The 26,507-nt window shown below is 38.4% G+C and overlaps 1 protein-coding gene across 5 annotated transcripts in view; it reads left to right on the forward strand.

The window, feature by feature from the left end:
• Positions 1 to 26,507, forward strand: part of lrmda (leucine rich melanocyte differentiation associated) — a 306,767-nt gene that overhangs the window by 250,478 nt on the left and 29,782 nt on the right. Inside the window, exons 6-7 of one of the 5 annotated variants that reach the window (XR_001632950.1) lie at positions 6,835 to 6,965; positions 7,852 to 7,911. The exons of 3 other annotated variants lie outside the window; for them this stretch is intronic. The gene's annotated coding sequence lies outside the window, so the exon portion shown is untranslated. Of the gene's footprint in view, positions 1 to 6,834; positions 6,966 to 7,851; positions 7,912 to 26,507 lie in introns of those variants that run through there. One more of the 5 variants, XR_001632951.1, reaches the window with a different exon arrangement.

Below are 26,507 nucleotides of genomic sequence, written 5' to 3' on the forward strand. Positions count from 1 at the left end.
TATTTATTGTAGTTTAACTCACTGACTTCCTCAGTCATTGTAGTGGTTAAAAAATTATTAGTAAATATTGGCCTGCAGTCTGTTCCTCACACAAAGCTGTCAAACATTTTCAGGAGACTTAGAATATTGTGCCATATGGAGATATTTTCTGATACCTTTAGTGTGTTTTTACTCATTATTTTTTACACTTCAAAGGTCCGGTCCCTTTACCCTACAGCCATGCAAGTTTTAAATCACATGAGTATATGTAAATGATGGCAGAATTTTGTTTCTACGTTAGCTGTGCCTTTAAGAGATTTTTTTTAAAACTAAACAACTGCTGTTTCCTGTTTTGTTTTGGGAGGAAACATCCACACAGCTCATTCTAGGCCCTTCCCATGATCTGAGTCTGGCACTAACAGTCCCACCGAGGGCCCCCTGCCGGGGCATTTACTGCAGGCTCAGTCTTTCTTTGTTTACACACAAAATCACTCAAAAAGCAAGTCAATGTTTGGCACAGCTCTCGGAGGAAAACTCCAAACTATTCACCGCAGTGACGTGGGTTTCTTTTTGGCCCCCAGTTTTTATTTTTCCTCTTCTCACACCTCTCAGCAGAACGTCACTGAAGAATGTTTTCCTCTCGCGGCGCATCGGCGCGTCTGAAGGTGAGCCTGACCCCCGCTCTCAGCCGAGCGTGTCAAAATGTTAATGAGGAGCTTGCAAAGCAGTGAGGGGTTAAATAAAGTCTTCATAAGCTGTCGGTTAACATTTATTTATTTATTTACTCACAATGTTTTGTCACTTTCCTCAATTATATCCCCGGACAGAGCTTGTCTTGTTTTTTTCGGCAGCTGTGCGGGCGGCCATTGTCTGGGCTCAGATTGCTGCTTTAGCTCGCCAGCCACCCTCATTAATCATCCCTTCAGACTATTTATAAAGTGGTGCGGCGCATCGGCGCGTCTGAAGGCGAGCCTGACCCCCGCTCTCAGCCGAGAGTGTCAAAATGTTAATGAGGAGCTTGCAAAGCAGTGAGGGGTTAAATAAAGTCTTCATAAGCTGTCGGTTAACATTTATTTATTTATTTACGTGCAATGTTTTGCCCCTTTAAGCTGTCGGTTAACATTTATTTATTTATTTACTCACAATGTTTTGTCACTTTCCTCAATTATATCCCCGGACAGAGCTTGTCTTGTTTTTTTCGGCAGCTGTGCGGGCGGCCATTGTCTGGGCTCAGATTGCTGCTTTAGCTCGCCAGCCACCCTCATTAATCATCCCTTCAGACTATTTATAAAGTGGGAGCCGCCGCACCATTGGCTTTTGTCATCGTGGCACCCCATTTGGTGCCGAGAGGAGGCCTAATTATTAACTGTTAAAATGACAGTCAGCGCTGTTCTGTCAGCCGCGCAGACTGACAGGTAGACGGAGGGGAAGGCCACAAAACAGCAGCGAGCAACCTGACCCATTTTTTCCCTCCGAACATCCCCGCAAACAGCTTCCTCTTTTTGTCTTTCTCAGCTGTCTGCTATCTAGCAAGCAAACAGATGCCGCTGTACTCTGAGGTAGATGATAGGTGGCATTATGTTTCATTTGAGCTTGATGATAGCAAGAATTGTTGGGCTTGTTTATTGTTTGACAGGTGAAAGTAAGAGCGAGTTAGTTTAGAAATGTAAATGGACTACGTTTCAAAATAGATGCATCGCTGCAATTAGCGCTTGATTCGTCTGACAGTCGCAATTTCGCTCTATTGTATAGACGGTGTCGTATTTGAGCGAGAACGGTGTCATCCTCTCTTGAGCTGCCAATAGTGTCACAATAAACTCACAACATCATTTAGACAGCACAATGACTGTCAATCAAACTACAATGACTTATCAAAAACCGCGATGGCTGCGGAACAGGTAAGCGCCGGAATTGCGGTGGCTGCGTCCTGACAGTTTTAAGAAACGGAGTGGACCAATGAGTGGAAGATTGCCAGAGAACATGAGCAGGATCTCTCCACCGCTGGATGACAGTCTTTGTTATTTGTCTTTTGACACCATGGCAGACAGCTATCAGGAAGAAAGAGAACTCACTGCAAGCTGGTAAAAAAAAATAAGAAAAAAAATTGGAAGTCAGACTTTTTTTTCTCCTCCCCTCTCTCAAGCTTGAGATCCCCAAATAATGAAAGGGATCAAGTTTCTGTCACTGTCACAGAACAAACATAAACTTTTCTGGCACCTAATAAATAGGCAGCGTGGCATTGTTTTCAGAGCCAGACAGGTGTGTCTGGTACACTGCTGATGCCTTCTGTTATTCTGCTGGGAAAGCGTGTTTGCTTTCTTGTCATATATTGTCACACATCTCTCTCCTGAGAGGAGGGCGGCTTGAAAGATGGCCAACAGTAATTATACAGATGCCTCCTGAAGCAGCCTCGTGTTTTGTTTTGTCTCTGTTAGCAGCCAAACAGTTAACTCACAGCCGTATTTCACACGCTGTAGAGTGGAATGGACATATGTTGATCTGATTTTATTCCCCCTGCTTTTACTTTTCCTGTAGCCTTTTAATTGGATGTTGATGGCTAGCTCATTAGCTCGTTTTTGCCACGGGGAGGAGGCCCTGGCACAGGTATTCTGCTGGGGAAGCGTGTTTGCTTTCTTGTCATATATTGTCACACATCTCTCTCCTGAGAGGAGGGTGGCTTGAAAGATGGCCAACAGTAATTATACAGATGCCTCCTGAAGCTGCCTCGTGTTTTGTTTTGTCTCTGTTAGCAGCCAAACTGTTAACTCGCAGCCCTATTTCACACGCTGTAGAGTGGAATATGGACATATGTTGATCTGTTTTTTCCGCCTTTATTTTTCCCGTAGCTGTTTAATTGGATGTTGATGGCTAGCTCATTAGCTCGTTTTTGCCACGGGGAGGAGGCCCTGGCACAGGTTACTCATCGCCTCGGCGCAGTTAAAAGCCCTGATCCCAATGCGGGTGATGACATTATTTGCACCTGAATGGCAGGTACATCAACATCTCCTTGTCAGCATCTGAAAAGGATGACAGTCGAAGCCTTTGTTCTTCCCACAGCCCACTTGGGGCTTTGACAGCCTGTTGATGGATATTATCATTCTTAATGTCAGTAAATAGTGCCATGCCAGATAGGGGATCTGTTTCCCTTCAGTTCTCCAGCATTCATTTATCTTGCAGCGGTTCTGGCACATTCCGGAATGAGAGCCGGATGTGGGCGACGACTTCACATTGAGGGAATATTTATTCTGCGTTTGTGTTTCGTCTCTAGTTGGACGTGGTGACAAACTAGCAGCGTAGCCATTTTTTTTATAGATTTGGGCCACATCTGATAGGCATTGTTGTCGGGGTTGTTATTGAAGCTATGTTTGAATAAACACCAAGAGTGACACATTTCTTAGGTAGCTAGATTTCTTCACATGATCGTCCCTACAAAAATGTTGTGATTGTGTCAGATAGTAATACTGTGGTAGTGTTTCCTAAGGATTTTGTAAATGGCAACTATTGCCATTATCTTTGCCTTTAAGTTTCGCTAACTTTTCTAACATTTTCACTTGGACATAATAACTTTCAATTTAGTGAGCTGATTCAGAGAGGAAGTGAGTATTATATACGGATATACACATGACCATTGAAAAGGTCAGGGCCAGTATAGTTTTTTTTTTTTTTGATAGAAGCTCACCAAGGCAGAAATATTATGAAATATGAAAAATTAGTACAGTTCTAAATAACAGTTTTTGTTGTTGTTGTTTTTGTTTAAATGCCATTTATTCCTTTGAAAGCTGCAGTTTGCCACATGATCCTTCAGAAAACACCAGTTGAAAAATGTTGTGCTGCTTAATGCTTTTGTGGAAATAGTGATACTTTTTTTTCCCCTAGGATTTTTTGGATGAACAAAATTTTGAAGAGCAGCGTTTATTTGAAATAGATTGTTTTTGTAACAATTTAAAACTGTAACTTTCAAAACTGTAACTTTTAAACAATTTAGTGCATTGTTGCTCAATACAAGTGTTAATTTGTCATAAATTCTTTTATCAGTGTGCATATAATATTCAAGCCTTAAATATGCTTTTTTATTATATAACAAAATATCAAAGAAGTTGGGATTTAAAAAATATAGCACAACATTTTATGTAAATACTTTTCCAAGCAAAAACATTCACTAAAAGAACTTTGTTAGGTTTCAAATATTACTGTTTTTCAGAAAATGTACATAATACTGATGCTATGATATTAGTAAATGACTTGTAAACCATGGTATTGTTATTGCATGGGGGAAAAAACCCCAAAGTATTACTGTGATAGTGCTATAGTGTTTTGTTGCTCCTTTTTTTCCCCCGCTGTTGTTTCCAGAGGTTTTGATCAGTTGTATGTGAGCGTAGGTCAGAGAGTCGTGGGACTTGCCTAGTCTGTCTGCCTGCCATGCAAAGCGAGTCTGCTCGGTCTCTCCTGCTGTTGTTCCCTCCTACTCGATGTCTCTCTTCCTCCTCAACATTAAGTTGACAGAGCAGCTCATATCCTGCACAGGGATGATAGATACGTCATGTCTGTGAGAAATGTGTTTGTCTTCCGCAGGTGCTCGGGCATCCTTTTTCTCCAAGCAGACGGTGCACATGACACTTTTCGACACTCTTCTCAGATAGTGATTTGGCATGAAGGCATTATCAAAGGGGAATCTTTCACATGCAATTATGGCAGAAAATAAAGGTGATGAAGTGTGCAGTAGTGAGGGAAGCAGCGGATCAAAAGGCTCTTGTGAGCTCTGATTAGAGAAAGAGGCCACTGCTCATCCCTGGGAATTCCACAGGTCTAGCTTGAACACCGGCGGACAAGATAATGAAGGCGTCGAGTGACACAGTCTGCTGATGAATGCATCTCATCTGACTCAGCCAGGGAAACAGGCGACTTGTTTAGGGTGGAGACAGAAAGAGAAGGCTCCATTATACTGGCCCATTTGGTTTTTGCATTTGCAAACTTATGAACATGACTGCACTGTTACAGTAGATGAGTCTTGGTGAGCTCTTTCAGGTTATCAGTGATTATTTATTGATTTCATTTCGGGGCATTATTTTTTATGGGAAAATAAAGGTTAACTGAAAATAATGGGAGAGACAGAAAAGCCTAGAGGAAGATTGTATTGCTCTTTCACAATGGAGTTCCATTTATACACTTTGTATGAGATTTTCTTCTAAAATTCATTTAGAGAAGAAAGACTAGATATAAATGAGACTTCTGATGAGTAAGAGTACAGAGCTTTGACATGAATGTGGATATTTAGTTCAGATAAATTGGTTTTGTAAGTTTTAATGACAAATGTTTGAGTATTACATACTGGAATCTCTGATGTTTGATTGAAGACGTTAGTATCTTGTCAAATCTAAGCACAGATTGAAACATATGTTCTGAAACTCTAGAGGAGACAACCATTGTGTTGCAGCTCTAATATTATCATTGAAGATAAGCAATATATGTACTGCTATATAGTCGTTTCATGTCAGATGATCTCAGTTCCTCACAGGGATCTTGAAGGTGAGTGTGTCTTCCAGCGGTTCCTCCAGTGATCTCCCCTGCATGCCCTCCCCTGGTTGTGCCCTGAGGCTCTTCGAACTGACTGCTGTCACTCTCCACCTAGCTGTCCTCAATATAAACCTATGCTCACGGTGAAGACGTGTGAATGATGGATGCTAACACAGCTCTTTTGCACTCTGGATGAACTCCGTCCATCCATCCATCCATCCACCATTCTGTCAGTCTGTCTCCTGTGTTCCATCCATCATTCCATCCATTCTTCCATCTGTCCATCATTCCTTCTATCGTTCTATCTATCATTTAATCTATTGTTTTCATTGTGTCGTTCTGTTCTCTGTCCTTCAAGTCCTTCAAACTTTAAGATTTTTAAACCAACATTCAAAGTAACTCTTGGCAGACTTTGCTTTTCTAGTTCGTTCCTAGTTTTTGTTATTAAGAACTGCAATTGCACTCTTGTTTTGAAATTAAATTCCTTTAAATTCTTTCAAATGCAATTCCAGTTCCTCCAAATCAAACTGAATTCGGCAATTGAAATGCAATTCTCAGGCAGTCTCCATTCAATTCTGAATGCTATGGATCAGAACTGACTATTTCAGCCAGTGCTTGTCATTTTTCTGTGAATCAGCAGTGAGTTTGCTATTTGAAGCTGATACTAACACTTCACCTAGATGGGGACTCTCGTGCCTTCTTTGTGTCTACTTTAGTACAAATATTGCCAACAACATTCTCTAGAGTTCCCCTGGTAGCTCTAAAGGACCGTCATCATGCGGAGTGTGTGCTTATTGAGAAGTGTGAAGATGTTCAGAAGTGTCATCCTCTTATTGTGATTGATTATCACTTGAGAACAAGCTGTCCAACATGATCCTTCTCGGTCAACCCATGAAAGCTTCAATAAACACTATTTACATCCTGTCCTTTCTACATACTGAAGGTGAAATGAAGTGATTGCCAGGTTAGCTGGCTGACAAGAAAGGAAGTGATACTAATTTGATACTAGCTATTCTGAATTGAGCGTTGAAAGTCATCCTTGTCAGGCTTCTTGAGAAAATTGACCATTTTTCATTGTCACAAGTTAGTTCTCTGTTGTCAACAAAAACATTTTGGCTTTTTAAAGAAGGAAGCACACACTTCAAAGGCAGTGTAGGTGGGTCTGAGTGTATAGTGGGGTGAGATGGAGGTTATATGTGTCAGTGTTTAAAGTGCATCAACCTGGCCATAACAGAATGTCAGAAAATGTGCTTAATTGGAAAAGATTTAGCCTCTTAGAAAGCCGATTTCCCTCTTTGTCAGCACAACAGAGAATGCGTAATTGTGTTGTATAATCCTTAGTGGCATTGCCCTTTCATCTGGGTGAGGAGAGCCGAAAAGAAGGATTTGCAGTCAAGACCTCCCATAGCTGCCTAGGATGCCTGATCTTCATGCATGCTGAAGAGATGTCTGCCTGCCTAAACCTGATTCAGGTTAGCAATCCCTCTGGGGTCAGTGGTCACCTTACCCTAATTTAATTGCATGTTAGAGTAAAATAAAAGACACAGAGACAAAAGAGTTCACATAGAAGAAATTGAATTCCGGGCACCTTTAGAGATTTGTAATTTTTTTCTCTCTCTCTCTCTCTCTCTCTCTCTCTCTCTCTCTCTCTATATATATATATATATATATATAGAAAGATTATAGAAAGATTAAAGATGAATGTACCAGACTTTCCTGAAAATGAATGACTTCTACACTGTGAAAAATAAAGGTTCTTTATTGGCATCAGTGGTTCCATGAAGAACATTTAACATCAATGGAACCTTTCAAATGCTCAAAGGGTTCTTTATTGTGGAAAACGGCTCTTGTAATGTAAAAATATTTTTCACACCGAGGAACAAATGGTTCTTTTAAGAACTGTTCACTGAAAGGTTCCAAAATGGTTCTGTTGCATCGTTCCCCCCTTTCGGAACCTTTACTTTTAAGAGTGTGGTTGGTTTGTTACTTTATACACTGTAAAAAAAAAAAGTAATACACATTTATCCACATATCTTAATATAGTTGAGTTGAAGTTTAGTGGTAGCAGGGCTGTTACTAACATGAATATTAAAGAATAATGTTTGATCAATATGGGGTTTTCAATTTGATTGAATATTTTTGCATCCTTGTGTGGAAGTAAAGATGTTTAAACCAAACCATCATAATATCATTATGAACGGAGTAGCCATGCACTTCAGTGCAGTTTGACTGAATAAACACTGAAAGTCCAGCTGTAAGGAGTATATGCTTCCTGCCACAGGCCAGCTTTTGAGATAAACACTCAGCTGTCTCACACACAAAACAGCAAATTTCTCTCACGTACTTGTTTATCCCCAGAGAAAAAGAGGAGAGTGATAGAGAGATGCGGATGAGCAGCAGGCTTGTGCTTGGGGGGAGGGGTTTGGCCTGCTGGCCTGTGTTTGAAGTGAGCCACAGGCCCTGTGAGCAGCCCTGATCCCTGCATGGGGAATCACACCGGTCTCTGCAGGCTCCAGGCCATTACCAGCAACAGCAGCTGCACAACAAAAAGATGTGAAAAGAGAGAGGCCGTAATCTTAGATGTTCTTTCCTGATGGCTAGTGCTTTGACATCTGACATCGTCAAAGACAATAGACACCCTGGTAACTGTAATACTACCTGATGGAATATGGAGAGGATTATCTGCTTTTATTTTAAGACTCGTTTTTGTTTCTTCTCCTCACATTTCAGGTGCTTTTTCATTCAACACGAAATGATTATGAAGCCTAATCTCCAAGTTCTTTTGCCAAAAAAGGAATGGGTGTTTCTTCAACTATAGCTCTTTAGACTTTTATTGTATAAAATCTGTATATACATTTACTATCACTAATCTATTAAATTTGCCCAAATGTGTAGACATACGTATCACAGGAGAAGTGGGGCTAGCATTTTATGTACTTTAAAAGCACACTTAATATTTTCATACTTTTTATTTGTAATTTACAGTAATTTATTGTAATTTAACCATTTTAAAAATCAAAATGATGCACAATGAAATATTTATTTTGATTCTTGCTTTTCTTGATTTTTTTTTCTTAGTTTTCATAGATTCTATTTCTCCTAAAGCTCTTTACTGACAATTTTGTCTCCTACGTAACCAAGTACACAAACATTTGAAAACAATAAATGTAATTAGTGGTATATGGTGTAAATGATGCTATGTATAAATAATTTTCACATAAATCTTGAAATATATGTATTTTCCACTGTATTTTTGGTTATTGTTCAAAAAATGTATAATATTTTATAAAGAAATGTTTTCCATATTTTAAGATTTAAGGTCTGGATCATATTTTAAGATCAAAACAAAATATTTAAAATAAATAAATAAATATTTTTTTTAAGTTTCCATGAATTTTCCAAGTTTTCCATGAGTTTTAATTTGAGCGTCATATTACAAAATAAGTGGAGATGAAATTAGAAGACTTTTCATTTTAATAAAAATTTAGTAAAAGGCCTATAGTTGAAAAACCAAAATAAGCAGATCAGCTGTCCCCTTCACTGTCTTTTTCTGTTTTGTCTTTTCTGCATGTGGAAAACAGTATACTTTCCAGCTTTGTTTTCATCTATTACGCTTCACTGATGAAGAAGGTGGAGACAAATGACAACCAGGTGCTGTCCATCATGGTTAAGTCATGTTGTTTTACTGAACTGTCTGTGGAGTTTGACCGTTGTAATCTGTTGCTTATTCCACCGAATAGCGTGACCACACACTCGAGTGAAGAGAGAGGGAGTTCGCCGTGTCAGTGTGAGGTCTGGTCCAGGGAAATGTTTGGGTCCAGATAAGCTTGTGCTTGACAAGAAACTCCAGATGCTTTTATATTACAAACTGTCATGTTGCAGGGGGACAGATAAAACCCAGTGATTGGACTGAGGACCCTCCTCCACCATGCACAGACACAGCCATGCTCGCAGATAAACCGTTAGGTGCAGATTTACTGTGTTATTGTAGGTGGACTGTTGGTTGGGGCTATCAGATCTTCATGAGCTATGTCACACTCTGGTCTGCATTAAAATAAATGACAGGGGTATGTGACACAGTTTTGCGTAGCCAGACTTTTTACCCTTCAAATAATCTTATAATTCATTGTTGAATCACAAGTACTGTTTCCAACAGGGTTATTATCATTGAAAAAAAACCTTAAAATAAAACTGAAATACTAAAATAACTAAAACTATAAACTAATAAAACTATGTAGACACATATTTAAAAAATAACAACAAAATGACAAAAATTTTAACTAAAATTAAAATGAAATTAGAAAAGAAAATCTATTTTTTTACCCTATTTTTTCTACCCTGGACCACAAAACCAGTCTTAAGTCGTTGGGGTATATTTGTAGCAACATTATTGATTTTTCTTTTATGCCAAAAATCATTAGGATATTAAGTAAAGATCATGTTTCATGAAGATATTTTGTAAATTTCCTACTGTAAATATATTAAAACTTAATTTTTGATTAGTAATATGCATTGCTAAGAACTTCATTTGGACAACATTAAAGGCGATTTTCTCAATATTTTGATTTTTTTTGCACCCTCAGATTTCAAAATAGTTGTATCTCGGCCAAATATAGTCCTATCCTAACAAACCATACATCAGTGGAAAGCTTATTTATTTAGCTTTCAGGTTATGCATAAATCTCAATTTCATTAAATTGACCCTTATTTTTTGTGGTCCAGGGTCACATAATAACAAAAACTACAATAGTATATCAATGCTAACGACACTATTTTCCGATACTAGTCTTATGCAGCAGGAAACATATTCAAATTATTTTCGGCCAATGCATTGAACATTGTATGACCTACTAAACCCTCTGGCTTACAGTAAATCTGACGTGTCTTGTCTTCGTCTGCCCAGTTCATTTCCAGGAGTGAACACGCACAGTAAAGCCAGCTTGTAATGCTATAGTTCATTATCTAAATGCAGTCACCGTCTAGACTCTACACTGATAAAAATACAAGGTAATCCACCTTAACTGTCACACCCGCAACCAATTCATTAGTCCTCAGTGGTGAACAGTGGGAGATGACTCCACTACTGTCTGAATTGGGTTTTCAATCTCAGCACCCAAGCTTCACTCATTTACACCTTTACGTGCCTTTAATTGTGACCACCACAGAAGTGGCACCAAGAGTTAACATGCAGGTGCGTGTTTTTTTTTTTTTTTGGCTGGTTCTATGAGCAGAAATAAGGTTGTTCTATTGACAGTAGTACCATGTATTCTGATTAAATAAAATCAAATGTATGTTTTTCACCATCTGCTGCACACAGCTTTAAAAGAATGATCAGTCACATGGCATTTTCAGACTCATGAACAAACCTTGTAGTAGCTGAGTATCAAAGGTATAATACATAAAAACAAGTAGAATTTGCATAGAATGTAGGCTAAGCTAGTATGAAAGACTGTGAATGCTTAATTTCATTTGGTTATATATAACTACTGTTCAAAAGTTTGGGGTTGGTAAAAATTTAACTTTTTTTTTTAAAGAAATGTCTTATGCTCACCAAGGCTGCATTTATTTGATCAAAATTACAGTAAAAACTATAATGTGAAATATTACCATTTAAAATAGCTTTTTTTTCTATTTGAATATATTTTAAAATGTAATTTATTCCTGTGATGCAAAGCTAAGTTGAATAAAACGTCTCTAAAAAAAAAAAAAAATCCTAACTGACCCCAACGTTTTGAACAGTAGTATATTTATAATATTTAAAAGACATTAATGGTCAAAATAACACGTCAAACAACACTTTTGCAGGACATATAACCAGGCACTGAATAGAGTATATGTTAAAAGTTGTTACTGTCAGTGACTCAATTAGGTAGGTGGACTGAATTGTTCATTGCACAAAAAAAAACGTTGATTTTCCCATTTACTCGATCACAGACAATCATGTTAACCTATATTTGATGCTTTTCAACCCTTTTTTACACATTGCATAATGTGAATGTGATTGACGTTGTTATACATTTCTCAATTTGAAAAGGATGAATAAATAATTGCATATATCCATTTGTCACTGACTGTAGCATTACGTCTGGATCATTAATTGTGGTGGTTTGGATGTTCTATGGTCTAGTAAGATCACAGTCCAGCAACTGCTTAGTGATGCATTTCTCCAGCAAATGTCATGGGCCTTTAGCTCCGCTGTCATACTATTAGGGTAACGTCATTATGCACGCGGCCTGTCTCATCCTGAAAAGAACAGAATAATTCCTGTTGAAAATTGACACAAATTGTTTAGCATCATTTTTTTCCCTGCCTGCAACAGCAGAGAACCCATCATTTTGCCACGCTTCAGGTATCCCAGATAAATTAATAGTCTTTTGAGTGTTTGCAACAGCAAGCCTGGTGAATAACACATGAGCTCGGTGCATTTGAGTGCACTTGGCAAAGACAGAGGCAAACACACCTGCTCCGGAGTGACGTGACACGACAGACATTGTCGTTGGACATTCTGGTCCATTCCCAGCTGACCTTCACTGTTACCGTGACCTACAATGCTCCAATGATTGAGTGGCACAACACTCGGGACGCTGGCTTCTTTTGCCTCCATCTCGCATATCTGACTCTGCCAGTCTGGATGCTTGCCTAGAGCTTCTCTGCACAAATGAGACGTAGTGATGTACTGACAGCTCTGCAGATGAAGTCATGGGTGAATTTGTCCACTTTGATGGAAGTGTCCACGCTTGTCTTATGGGCAGAATAACTTCGCCCTGTCTGATCTTGTACAGTGACAGCGGGACAGCCAGTGATTTTAAACAGTCATTGCTCAAAGGATTGTGATAGGCTAATACTTTTTTTTTTTTTTTCATTCTGCAAGGATGCTGCATTTCCCATTCTGTGTATTCAGATGGTGAACTGTATTTTTGTGTTTTACATTACTTTGACATGATCCCTGACTCTCTGGAGACCCTAATATTTCTGGGCTTGTCAGTTATTATATATATACCCTAGTGGGCAATAGTGCCAGCCTTAGTCTGATGCACATTGTGACACAAGATGCTGAAAAATGTCTTTGAGGCACCTAGCAGTAACTAAACTAAATATCCATGAACAGAATTGTATATTCAGTTTGTTTTCTGATTTATATTCAGTTATATTCAGAGTTGTTATTGTTAACTAAAACTATTAAAAACTGTTTTTGATGAGTGAAATAAATCTGGAATAAAATATATTAGATAAAGAATGAAAATTAGAAATGTTGAATTGCCAACTAACTGAAATAAGGTGAATTACTAAACTTACTAAAACTAAAATAAATATTAAATTAAAAATGTATATATAAATTATGACAAATGACAAAAAATGTCAAAAGTACTCACAATTACTAAAATTAAAATATAAAAAAGTTAATTCAAAATAATAATTAAATGCTATAAAATTATATAAATAATGCAAAAATAATACTGTTTCTGGGTTTTGTCTGTGATCAGAATAATCACAATTACTTTATTGTCTTTTTTTTCCTGTACAATCACAGACACTGCTGCACAGTGAATTTCAAATAATTTCACCTCTAAACATTCAAAAAAGAGAGATTTAAGTCAAGGTGAACCTCTGTTTTTAATTACTTATCAGTTTCTGCTGAGCTGCTCAAAGCTTGAGGTTCTTGATTAACAGTGTTAAATCAAACTCTCACACTTTTATTTTAGAGTATTTTGTGTGGTCACGTGGATATTTTAGATCGTTGGGATTGTTAGATTGCATTATTTTCTCTGTCCTGTCTCACTGAAGAAGAGATCTAATCGAGCAGGGCCTCAGTTCAGACTCTCGCTCTTCTCATTATTCTGAGACGGTTCTTCAGAGAGTCATCATTTGCTCAACGTAATGAATAGGTTGATAAAATAGAATAGTTTAATTATGTTTTACTCCCTCACTTGTTAACGGTTCCAGAGTAGCTCAATTGAATAACAGGATTCCTGTTATTAATTATCTGTAAGTCAACTTGTTTAAATGGTATTTTACAGCGCCTTGATAAAATTACAGCTAGAGGCAAAGTGGTGATAGACAGACAAAGGCCACGGACAAATTATCATACAACTATTAGCTTGTTTCCAAAGGGTTTTATGTTAATCTTTTAGTGCTTAAGTACCCCGCAATTAACATCAGGAGGAGCTGCCTTCCAGCAAATTGAAGTGCTCAGATAAAGAAGTAGTTATTCAGATGTAAACCAGAAGAACGTCGGGCTATCGTACTGAAGTGTACAGGAATTTTCATGTGCGCGAGTGAGCGTGTGATCAAGGAGGTATAACGATATCATCTCTCAATGGCTATGATACAAGATGTCTCTTTCAGCCCGCTGCGCTTTTGTATAGCACTAAAGCAGGACGCTAACAGGCAGATGAATGGCTCTCATCATCAGAGCCATCTGATGAAGGAACACGTTTACGTATCAGCATTGGTGGCTTGATATGCAAATGTGGCACTTTAAAAGAGGGCTATAGGGAGATATGGCTCATTGTTAGGGTTTCACAGCCCTGTGTTCCTTTTATGCTAAACAGAGTCGTACCCACGGCGAGAGAGCGGCGCCCATCTTGTAAATCAGCCTCCATCTCTGCTAGCTTAAACCAACAAAGGAGGCCATAACCCTAAAGGACATGTGTGATTAATAGGCTAATTAGAAGCGTTACTATCTGGTCTATCTTGTATTTCGTTTCTGTTTGGGAAAACAAAATCTGTTTCCTATCATTTTATGAATATAACTGATGTAGTTGGTCCACCCAGACAGAGGGCAAGTGGTAAGTAGCATGCTAGCGTTAGTTACTCTGGTATTAGTTTTAGATTCATCCTATTGCTTCATCTTTCCTGGCCTTTTAAAAGTTGCAAAGGTCTTTTGTTTAAAAAGAGAGATTTGTGGATTGTGGCTACCAAATTCTAAACAGCAACAAAAAACTAACTAAAAAAACTAAACTAAAATTCTAAACACTATATAAACCTTTTGTTAATTGCCTTGGACAGAAAGTGTCAGCCAAGAAACCAAATGGAAATGGAACCTGGCAACCTGAACAAACGGTGGTAATTTCAGTGGTAATGTTTACAGTAAATACACAATATTTCATTATTGAAACAGTCTTGTACGTCAGTCTACAGTCACAAAACTATAAGATAAAGTTGGGTACTAGAGGCCACTCCTAAACTCTATATAGCAGCCTATGATTTAAGGTCAGTTGTGTTATTTTATTCATATTTTGAATTAGTTTTTATTTTTGTATTTTCAGTTTTAATTAGAATTTTAGTCTACGTTTCAGTAATTGTATGAGCTCTTGTAATTTTCATTTTTTTTGTGTGTATTTTTATTTATTTATTTTGTTTGTTTGTTGTAGTCATTTTAATACTTCCATTTAAACTCATATTTCAGTTAGTTGCCAATGCAGCATTTCTAATTTTCATCTTTCATCTTTTATTTTATTTCATCTTTATTATGATTATTATATATATATTTTGTGTGTGTATGTATATATATATATATATATATATATATATATGAATACTAAGACTTAAATACTGGTTTCATGGGACCATCTGGGATTTTTTTTATGAGCATGAGTATTGAAAGATTCACTTCTCTTCAGACAAGGCACCCAGGGTTTCACTTTTTATTTGCTCTAACCCTATCCACAAAGTCATTGTGTTAGTGTCCAGATAGAAAAATAAAACACTTGTCTTTATACTCTTCTCCATGTAAATACGGTAGATATGGTCTGACCAGACCTTTAAACATGATAAACACTTTTGCCTTCAAACCGAATTCCTTTGTGTCAGGCCCCATAACTTATTGCGCATGATTACAAAGCTACTGATATAATAAATTAAGCTGATGGACAGAATTATACCAAGTGCTTTCTGCACTCCCCAGTGACGCATACTAGCTTAGTGCTCCTTGACAGCAGCCTGTGATTTAACACTAGTGAGGAGACCAAGAGGAGAACAGAAAACATTCACAGGAAAGGTCTGAGACTGGGCCTAGCTCCGCCTAGTTTACGAAACCCTCTTTTATTCACCGCAAACACACCGCCATTAAAACCCAGAGCAGAGCATCTGGGAGAAAGTGTGTTATTTATACGTTAACAGTGGAGTTTATCATTTCAGTCAAGAGAGGGAATTGTTTGACACAATAGTCAGTGGAAGAGAAGAAAAAAGGGATGGCTAACTTGGTCCAGAGCAGTGTCTTGTGCATTGAAACAGATGTGTCTGCTCTTGACGTGGACATGTCATGGGCAGAGATAAACAGAGTAAAGCAAAGAGAGTGCAGAACTGGCACAACACTGGCTAATTTATCTCACTGAGAGACAGATTAAAGTTGGGCCGCCTTAATCAGGGGACAAACTGCAGGCAGTATTAATAATAAATCAGGCCTGGATATTGAGAGGCCTTGGTGTTATTAGAGAGCATGGCTTTTTAAAGCAACTAAAACAAGCCATCAAAAGTTGTTTCAACGAGTGAGAGAACTATGGGTCCTTTCCAAAACTTAGTTGAGCTGCCTTGGTGTCTACACATGCCTACATAGGCGACTGCCTTGTGGACAGCAAGCTAGTTGAAATAGAACTTTATAAGTGAGTGATTCCACTCACAATTGATTTCAATAGAGCATCAGCATGTTGCTAAGCTAGCTACACAATACTGTTGCAAACATGGTCCACATAAGTAGTAGGTGAATAGTTCGATTATTTTTAGTATTGAATGAATATACAGTCGTGGTCAGAATTATTGGCACCCTTGGTAAATATGATCAAAGAAGGCTGTGAAAATAAATCTGCATTGTTAATCATTTTGATCTTTTATTAAAAAAATTCACATAAATCTAACATTTCATTGGAGAATAAGAATTTAAAATGGGGGGGAAATATCATTATGACATAAATGTTTTTCTCAAATACACGTTGGACACAATTATTGGTACCCTAGAAATTCTTATGAGTAAAATATATGTGAAGTATATTACCATTCATATTTACAATTTTGAGCATACCATGGTGATTATGAACATGAAATTATCCAGCCATGGCTTCCTGTTTCACAGGAATATAAATAGGAGGGAAAACAAAGGCCAAATTCCCGTCCGAGGACCACAGCTGGAGAATTATAGTTGAGAAAATAGTTGAGTCTCAGGGTCAGAAAACCTTAAAAAAAAAAAATCAAACAGCACCTACACCACATGTTGTTTGGGAGGGTTTCAAGAAAAAAAATAAAGAAAAGAAAATGCTCTCATCCAAAAACTATCCCCAGCATATTCTGTTGTCAGACACGACTGGAACTTCAAATGGGACTGGCTTCTATGGTCAGATGTAACTAAAAAATTTGCTTTTTAGCAACAAACACTCAAGATGGGTTTGGTGCACACAGGGATAAAAAGTACCCCATGTGTACAATGAAATATACTGCTGTATTTTTAATGTTGTGGGCCTATATTTCTGCTGGAGGTCCTGGACATCTTGTTTAGATATGCCATGTCTTTGATTCTATCAAATACCAACAGATAAAAAATCAAAAAGTGACTGACTCTGTTAGAAATCTTGTAATGGGCCATGTTTGGATCTTCCAACCGGACACTAATCCAAAAACAAACCTTAAAAACAACACAAAAATGGGTCACTGGGCACAAAACTAAGCTTCTGCTATGGCCATTCCAGTTCCCTGACCTAAACCCTATAGAAAATGAGTGTGGTGAACTGAAGAGAAGCACCATCGTGGAGCTGGGAATCTGAAGGGTCTGGAGAGATTCTGGATGAAGGAATTGTCTCTGATCTCTTGTCAGGTGCTCTCTAACCTCATCAGGCATTATAGGAGAAAACTCAGAGCTGTTATTATGCCAAATGGAGGTTTCAAAAAGCATTGAATAAAAGGGTGCCGTTAATTGTGTCCAATGTGTATTAGAGAAAAACATTTATGTCATAATGATATTTCCCCCCATTTTAAATTCTTATTCTCCAATGAAAGCTTAGATTTATGTGAAATTTTTAAATAAAAGATCAAACTGATTAACAATGCAGATTTATTTTCACAGCTTTCTTTGATCATATTTACCAAGGGTGCCAATAATTCTGACCACGACTGTATATATAATAAACATTTCTCTCGTTTCATTATCCATTTTGTATAGATTTTTTTTCACTGAGCTGGGATTGATTTCTCTGAAGAATGCATGCAATGATGGATGTTGAATGTTGTGATAGCATGCTCAGTGCACTCTTATGTCTTGATTTTACCATATTTGCATATTTCTTTCAGCTTATGTTCACATTCATGCTTTTTTTTAAGATTTAGCAAATGCTTTTTGATTTTTTTTTTGTCGCTAACCTTCCAATATAATTTTTGTTGCTAATGAAATAATGTTGTGATAGCATGCTTTTTTTGCAAATATTTTGCTATCCTTCTGTTATACAAAGATGTTCTGTCGCTAGAGTTCCATTATGCTAAGATTTTGTTGCTAACGTTATCTTGCATACTAAAAGAATGTTGTGAGCATATTCAGTGCACTCTGACCTTTTAATTTCACCATTGTTAATGTTTAAATTGATGCTCTAAGTATAACTTGTTGTTGTTGTTTGTGTTAGATAACACCAATGTTATTTCAGCACATTATTTGGCATGCAAATGCCCCGCAGGTCAGATGCAGCATGATTTCAAAGCTAAAACATAAAGCTGGCTTTTATGTTCCTCTTGCACCATAGGAGAAGCATCTCTCTTTAACTATGATTAGGGTGAAGTCGGGAGAAAAGACAAGATTTAAATTTCTCTGTGTCATTAGTTCGACATGGGGTCACAGCTGGGCCTCTCCCACCATAATTGCATGGCGTGATTTATCTGTAAAGAAGCTAAAATACATATAAATCTCCGGGCTCTTCTTTGTTGCAGGATTCCCTCTCTGATTAATGACCAGAGCAAAAAAAAGAAACAAATGTGCTGTGAATAAGTATGAAATATTCATCTCGATTGCCTGTTAAATGTGTATATTTTCTGGAGAAAAGTCAAGGTGTTTTGCGGCTATCTCTCATTTTGCTGATGATGGAGAATGCGAGGTTGGCCACATTCTCTGAGCCCTAATAAACTTTATTTCTACCTCAGCAATCAACCACGGGTCCCAGGCATAAATAGGCTTTATGTAAATCTGTCAGCACCTGGCCTGCGCAGAGGCTTCTGTGTAGATATTGGCCTGTCTGGAAGTTTATGACAAAGTTTAAAATGATTCATTAAACTGACCCGCCGGTAAATCCACTTACTGGAAAATTGCCCCTGCTCTTCTATTTGGTTTATAGATGCGATCATGAGTCCATTTTTAACTTAATTAATTGTCCGTTTCTGTTGACAAGAAATTTATGCAGTAATAATTTGCTGGAAGTGGATGCAGAGAGTTGGAAATGAGATATCCATCACCGCCTCGTGTTCCAGCAGCTGCGGCGCGGCTAATATGAAAGTATTTCAGCCACTGACGACCCCGCTGTTTGTGCAGTCAAGATTATATATACCCACGATCCATTGCCTGCCTGAGAGGCGCTCATGGAGGTCTATGATAACAAAGAGTTTGTGATTTATAGCTTGCTGTGAAAGCAGAACTTGATGAGATTAAACAATTTCATAGCACAAGTGTTTCTAAGACCTTCTGATTTGTAGTTGTGAGCCGATAGTAAATCAAGTTTATATATCTGAAAGCCTGCTCAGCAAAGCAGTGCAATTACTGTTTAAGACAGCTACTTTTTATTTAATTTTTATCCAGGGTTTGTCTCCTTTATTTTCACGCCTGTCAGGGAGGCACTCACCTTCATAAGTCCTTCTCCCAGGGAGGGGAGGATGCTGGGAGAATAAGGCCTCCTGCTATCTTTCCCTCACAGCCTTTAAAACCGCAGTGACTGCCTCACATGCTCGGCACGTCTTGCTCTTGTGGTCACTGATTGTATATTGTAGTGCAACTTGTAATGTGGTAGATGTAGGTTTGTTTTATTAATAATGACAAAAAGGGTAAAATTGCACAGGATATTATTGAAAACCTTTTTGTTTCACAGTGGCATCATCCCACTGCCCATGTAACTAATCGATTATCATTACACTGTAACATTTATTTGTTTTGCTTTACGCTGTAAGCTGAAATAGCACTTGCAAGCTAGTTGACAACCTCAGCCTTTATCTCTCCTGCAAACATCAAGAGATTTTTTTTCCCCTCCCATATACCCCAAGTCAAAATTAGTTTTCACTCCCTCTGTGATCTTCTCTGACTGGGGTGCGCTGGAAGTAAAGAAAATAGCTGTCTTCACATCAGGACTGAGTCAAAGACGCACTTCACAGAGTCGTTCTTCCAGCTTAAGCATTGCTAAGTAACCTTCACATTTCACTCATGTAAAAAGCTAATTTCCTTTAAGTTCACATGTCACTTTCTGCAGGTCTGCTTTGTGGGTACTCTTCAAATGTCTCGGAGCATCTAATTGCGTAGGAAACATCCCAGACAACCGGTTTGACAGTCCTACTCACAGAATCCTCAATAATTTAATATCCCACATACTTGAAAACATCCTTGACATTAGATACAGCTCCTAAGCGCAACATAAAGAGGCACCGTGTGTCATACCTTTGAGAGAGAGTGTGTGAAATGGAAAGATATAGAGGAGATACACATGGGGAACTGAGAAGAAGAGGTATACATAGCAGTTGACAAATGCAAATTTTAAAGGCGTGATTACATGAATTTGCCAGCTGTTTATCCAGCTATAATTAATCATCTGCAAACAATTATATTTAGTTAATAGTGTATATTGGCTAATGACATATACGTCTAAAGATTAAAACATCTGTTAATTACCCCCCCCCCCCCCCACCATTTCAGTTGGTCAAAAAAAAGCATTATATCCATATATTAAATGAATAAAATTGTTATTGACTCAAAGTGGCATAAATGAGAAACACCATGCAGCTTCTTAGTTTTGACTGAAGTTTTAAGTAAAGTTCATTAAACTTTTTTCCCCTTACGTTTGTACTTTCCTGCTAGAGTCAATCTTGATAAAGCAGCTAAACGGTTTTAAAAAAACAAGCTGCCTCTTTCAAGTTCAAACCCTGTAAAGCCATGTAAAGTGTTGTGCCTGTTGATATGGGTGATTAATTTCCTGTTGTGCCTAAACCTTTGCTTTTTAAAGCCGAGCTGTACATAGAGTCCCGTCTCCGGGAGAATTTGTGTATATGCTTGAGGCAAAAGCTGTTTCACTTGTGATCACTGATCATATGATACACTTACGTAGCACAAGTGCATTGAAGTAGAACTGGTAAATCATTAAATACTTGCTCAATGCCGCTCACACTGTGCTCCGGGTGTGTGTTCACGGTGTGTGTGTGTGTGTTCACTGCTGTGTGTGTCCTCTTTGGATGGGATACATGCAGAGCACTAATTCTGAGTATGGGTCACCATACTTGGCCACAAGTCACGTCACTTTCACTCACACCACAGAAAAGACTCTTAAACCCCTTGGAGGGCAGGCATCATTACATCCAGCCTTCCCTTTCTAGTCATTACTTAAGAAAACAGAATTAATACAGTTTTATGCACACTACAGCCATTTAAATCAAATTACTGCCATCTGAAAAACAATTATGAAGGTCAAAAGCATTAAAGTGCTTCTTCAGTGATTGGCACACCGAACGTTTTCCCGCTCTCAGCATGACATTTATACTGCGTATAATCACAGTCTGCACTTCAAATATAATTTATAGGTCTGACCTGTATATATACACGATTTATGCAAAGCATATCATGATTAAATGAGCTTAATAAGTACAAACAGAAAATCTTTTCATTGACTTAAATACACACAAAGATGTTTGTTTTCCCTCTGATCTTCAGCTCATCAGAAAAAGTCTTGCACGAAAGACAAGGAAAGTTTCATACCCACAGAAAACATTATTTTTTTCTTGTTACAGACCCAGAGAGAAAACATATCAAAAAACATTTTACTACATGTCTTTTGCAAGCACAAAAAGCTGAAATGGTGTCAAGAGAAAACAAAACAGAAAGCTTGTTTCTTCTAACAATTGCTTTAAGCTACAAAATCTCCTTGAATCCCAAGCCTCCCGTTACTGTTGAATTTCCACTCTCTTTCTCTCGCTCGCTCACTCTTAAAGGGAAAGCAGGCCCTTCTGTTGGGCCTGATAGGTTGTAGGCTGATGCTTAGCAACAACATTCCTGCGCCTTAAGTAGCAGTAAGCCCCTGGCTGAACTCTTTGAAGTGGCTGTCAGGCCACATTTATTTCATTTTAGCACTTTGTCTACTTGTCCAGATATATAAGGAGATAAAAAGCACTGGTGTTTACACTGATCTTTGCCTCTCTTTCTCTCTCCCTCTGTCTGTCTCACTCTATCTCTGTATATCTCTTTTGCGGCGCTGGTAATTAGATTGTAACCCTGATCAAGCCTCGTAAGGATGAGACGTGCTGCGAGTTGCACTAGGCACGCTCAACTCTTGATGCTTCGGCGAGGAATATCTCCAGCTTTAGGGGTTCGCACGAAACCAAATCATAGCATTAACTGCATCTTAGCCACCAGTTCACCTCTTCCCACTTTCTGGGGTGGAGATTTGTTTGGAGTTGATAATCACAAATGGCTGGATTTTTCGTCATTTATTTGCGGGGGAGAAAAAAGGACATGCGAAGGGAAGAGGGAGCATGAGTATGATGTATAATCCAGGAGACGAGTCATATTTCACTGACATTTTCAGCAAGCAGTCCTCCCTTTGAGTGCAGAGCCCCTGTTGGGCTGAGAGCTGCTGTGGCTTTCTCTGTTAATGCCATTATTAGAGACTTTTTTCTTTCTCCAGCTTGTAAATTTCTGCTGCATTATCATAAAGTGTAGTGATTACTCAGTGTATAAAGACAATAATGATGTGAGCAGGAAAGCATATGCCCAGGGCCTGGAGAACAAGAGCTCAGCGTGATTAGATGAGAGGCTTATGCAAACCTGACACTGCAGCGCCCCCATCTGAGCAGTGTAGGAAGTTGTGCGCTCCGTCACACGGGTGTGTGTGTGAGAGAGAGAGAGAGAGAGAGAGAGAGAGAGAGAGCGTGAGCGGGAGAGAGAGAGAGAGAGAGAGAGAGAGAGAGAGAGAGAGAGAGAGAGAGAGAGAGAGAGAGAGAGAGAGAGAGAGAGAGAGAGAGAGAGAGAGAGAGAGAGAGAGAGAGAGAGAGAGAGAGAGCGTGAGTGGGTGGTGGAAAAGAAAGCAAGAAAGAGAACAAACAAAAGAAAGGAAGGTAGAATGAATGAGAGCTGAAGATGAACACAGTGTTGAGACTGGAGAATGTGTCTCTGGATGTTGTTTTAAATCTCAGAAGGATGCACAGTTAGCTGCTGCCACTCCGCAAAGACCTCCCAAAGTTACCACACCATATGGTCCATATTTCTCAGAATCAGGGCGGCCATATTTTGACCTTGATGGATATTCATCTGAGCAGTGGGATGAGTGAAGGTTCTTGCTTTCTCCTCGTGGCTCAGTGGCATAACTGCATCTGAAGATAATTTCATCTAGACTCTAGACTGCATGTTCTCTCTCTCTCTCATTGCATTGATAGAAAATATAAAATCAGATAGCATTTATTTTAAAGCAACCCTCTACGGACACCTTGGCAATTGAATCGCCATTGGCTAGTATATTTTTTTGTTTACTCGCCAGACTGAAATACTATACTATACTATACATATCTAATGTTTGTAAAATGGTACAGCTTTTTAAATATCTGAAAGTACACTCTTAATATCAGTCAGTCAAGCAGTCAAGCATTATAATACGATAATCAAGTATTATTTAATAATAGAAGTTTAGTAATTAGAATTAAAACTTGGTAACCATGAACTTAGGACTGGTGCTGGTGCTTTTTTTGGTCATTCAGTGTTCCTGTAAAAAAAAAAACGAACAATAATACTTATAAGATATTATTATTATACGAATTCTACTAATAAGAACAATATAAAACACACCAAGGATTATTGAGCTACTGGATTCATGAATATTAATCAGGTTGTGTGCGTTTGCTCGAACTGATTCGCTGAAATCAAAACAGGGACGATAATAGGTGAGCACCAGCCAATGAGAGCCAATTTGCGCATTAGTTCCTCCTACTACAGGAAAACCCGGCAGTTCTTAAAAGCTGAAGAATTCCAAAGGAACTCCGTTATTTTTACAGGAAAATAAAACAAAGTATATGGTTTACATGTAGCGCATGTAGTTCTGCATGTTACGTAAGACTCTCACTCGCTCTCTCTCTTTGCGCGTGTGAGAGAAAGCGACGGCGAGTCACACTAGAGTTTACGTTACACCAAATACACAAACACGGGTGCGCTGCGCATCCATTCAAATTAACTGAAAAATATCACAGATCGCTTGACGGAGAGTGAAACTCTGAAGTGCTCAGTCAGAGTGTTCTGTGAGTGAAAATATATCTGTGCTAATCATATACTCAGCCTCCAACTCACACACTGGCGAGTAAAATCTGAGAATGTATTAGCCATTGGCTAATATTAGACATCATTTAGTCGCCCAGAGTGAAGATTTAGTCGCATATGTGAGTGATTTACTCGCAATGTAGAGGGTTGTAAAGAAAGTTCACACAAGAACACTTTCAAGCAAATCAGTTTAAAAAAGTTTGTTTTAAATGATATATAACATAATACATTCAAAACTTAGACTAAATGTATTCAGACACTTTCTGTTTGTCTAAATTTGTGCGATGAACTACACCCGTGGTTGTTCTACTAGGTTATACTACAAATCTCTGCAATGTCCGTTGGTTAAAAGTAATTTAAAAAAATGGTTCATTAAATTGTTAGTTTAGTTTTTTTATCTATTGCATTGTTTGTTTGCAGGTGGCCCTTGCTTTGATATTGTATTAATGCAATAACATTCAGACATTTTTAACTGTCCAGATATTTTTTAGGGCCAAAGTACTATCCCTCATTATAGACGGACAGATCAGAGCACACAAGTTGCCATTTATTTGATGGATAGTGATGCATATCTTTTAAAACCGACTAAAAACAAAGTGCTTTGTGAAAGGAGGAGCTCTTAACTGCCTGTGCGTGCTCAAAGCTCCCAGACTGAATGAATTCAAAGGGCCCGAGGTGACCCCTTGGCTTGTGATTATGTTTGTGTAAAATCTTAAGGATGCCGATCAAAGCAAGGCTCTTGTCCTCCTGCCCTTTTTTTTCCAAAAAAGGCCCAGATAACAGCTGGCATTCAAACAAAGTTTTCCTTTAACTTTTTTTTTTCTGCCGGGATTCCCATTATGAGGCAGGCCTCCTTTCTCATCTTGAGGATGGCTCATTGAATAAAGAGAAAGAGAGGAGTGGATGGGAGGGGAGGAAGTGGAGGGAGGACTCTGGTTAATCTTCTTCCAGGGTGGGGGTGTTTGATCAGTGGACTTGGCCCGGGAGGGGTGAGATGGTTAGGAGAGAGGGGGTATCTCTGATGTTGACAGCAGGCGACTTTTGCGCACGGCATGTGATTGACGTGCCTGGCCACTGGGCCGGAGGGGGGGTGCTCTGTGACCGGTGGGGCATAGCCAGCCCCTGTCTGTGGGTGGTGGTGTTAATAATGTGGCAACTGGGAAGATTAATTGTAGACAAGCAACAGGATTACGAGCGGCTTTGTGGCTGGGACAGGGCTGTTTGGTGGGGAAGGCCTCTGATCTGTCAGGTCCAGAGGAAATTAGTCAGAGCGGACTGAAGCTGACACTAAAAATGCTGCTTTAGGATATTAAAGCCAAACGGCCAGAGGAGATTGAAATGGTAACAAGGAAACTGCTGACATACTCTGAAAGCCTGATGCAGCTGCACCCCACTGGATTTGTGTAATTAGGACGATAATTAGTCATGTGATAACAAGAATGTTTTGGAATGTTTTATTTTGATTTACAATTGTTAATAAAGCAATAAGCCCCAAGAAGCAGCTTCACGGGGTTTATTGCCTTTATAAAACGGTTATTCCATATACGTAGTAAGGTTTCACAGAATAAAACAGAGCAAGTGTAATGATATAAATAAAAACAGTATTCTTCCACCAAACAATGTAGTTCCTCAGAAACAGTTGTGGTTCCAACAAAGTGGTTGCCGAGCAACACACAGAAGTAAACAAATGTGCATGTTTGTTGTGTAATTTACAACAGCTTCGAACGCGGCTCAACCAATCAGAATCAAGCACCGGAACTGTCCATTTTATAATATGCATTGAACATTGGTGTCTATCCACTGATCTATATAATGACTGGATTGCTCATTGCGTTCTAAACTGCCACCGGAACTGTTCGAGTGGCCATCTTACTATTCCCTACCGGCAGAGAGCCTCATTGACTGACAGTTAAAACCTTGACCTAAAATCAATCGATTTGAAGCTTATCAGTCACACAGGATTAGCACAAATTTTATGGCGTTTTACTAGCATTACAGTTTCCAGGAGTAAAATGTTATGTTATGTATGTTAAATTAATTATTATTTTAACCAATGTTTAAATCATTAACTGCTTCAAATGCATGCTGTTAATAAAATCATTGTTGAAACATTTGCCTACTTTACGAATAAAAACAATAAAATCACATTATTCTATAAACAGTGAATGTACACGGCGAATAAAGTTATATGTGCATATAAAGCATAAATCTGTATTCATGTTTTAGAATGAGCACTTTGTCATTTCTAATACACATGTTGAAGATCTCGTCCATCCAATGTTCATGATGTTCATCTGATGTTCGCTTCTGCAATGTATATGAACGTAATTTTTTAATACGCAGGGGAAATTCCAGACATTAAACAAATAACCATTTACATGCATAGGATGTTTGCATTATAAGAATATAGAGGGATACTTCAGTTACAAAAACGCTGACTCGTTAGTTGATGTTTTCTCATTAAAACGAGATGATTTCCTATTATAGGGGTCATATGATGTTGCTAAAAAGAACATTATTTTGTGTATTTGGTGTAATGAAATGTGTTTAT

Source organism: Sinocyclocheilus anshuiensis, unplaced genomic scaffold (genome assembly GCF_001515605.1).
Source record: "Sinocyclocheilus anshuiensis isolate Anshui unplaced genomic scaffold, SAMN03320099.WGS_v1.1 scaffold536, whole genome shotgun sequence".
NCBI classification, from domain to species: Eukaryota; Metazoa; Chordata; class Actinopteri; order Cypriniformes; family Cyprinidae; genus Sinocyclocheilus; species Sinocyclocheilus anshuiensis.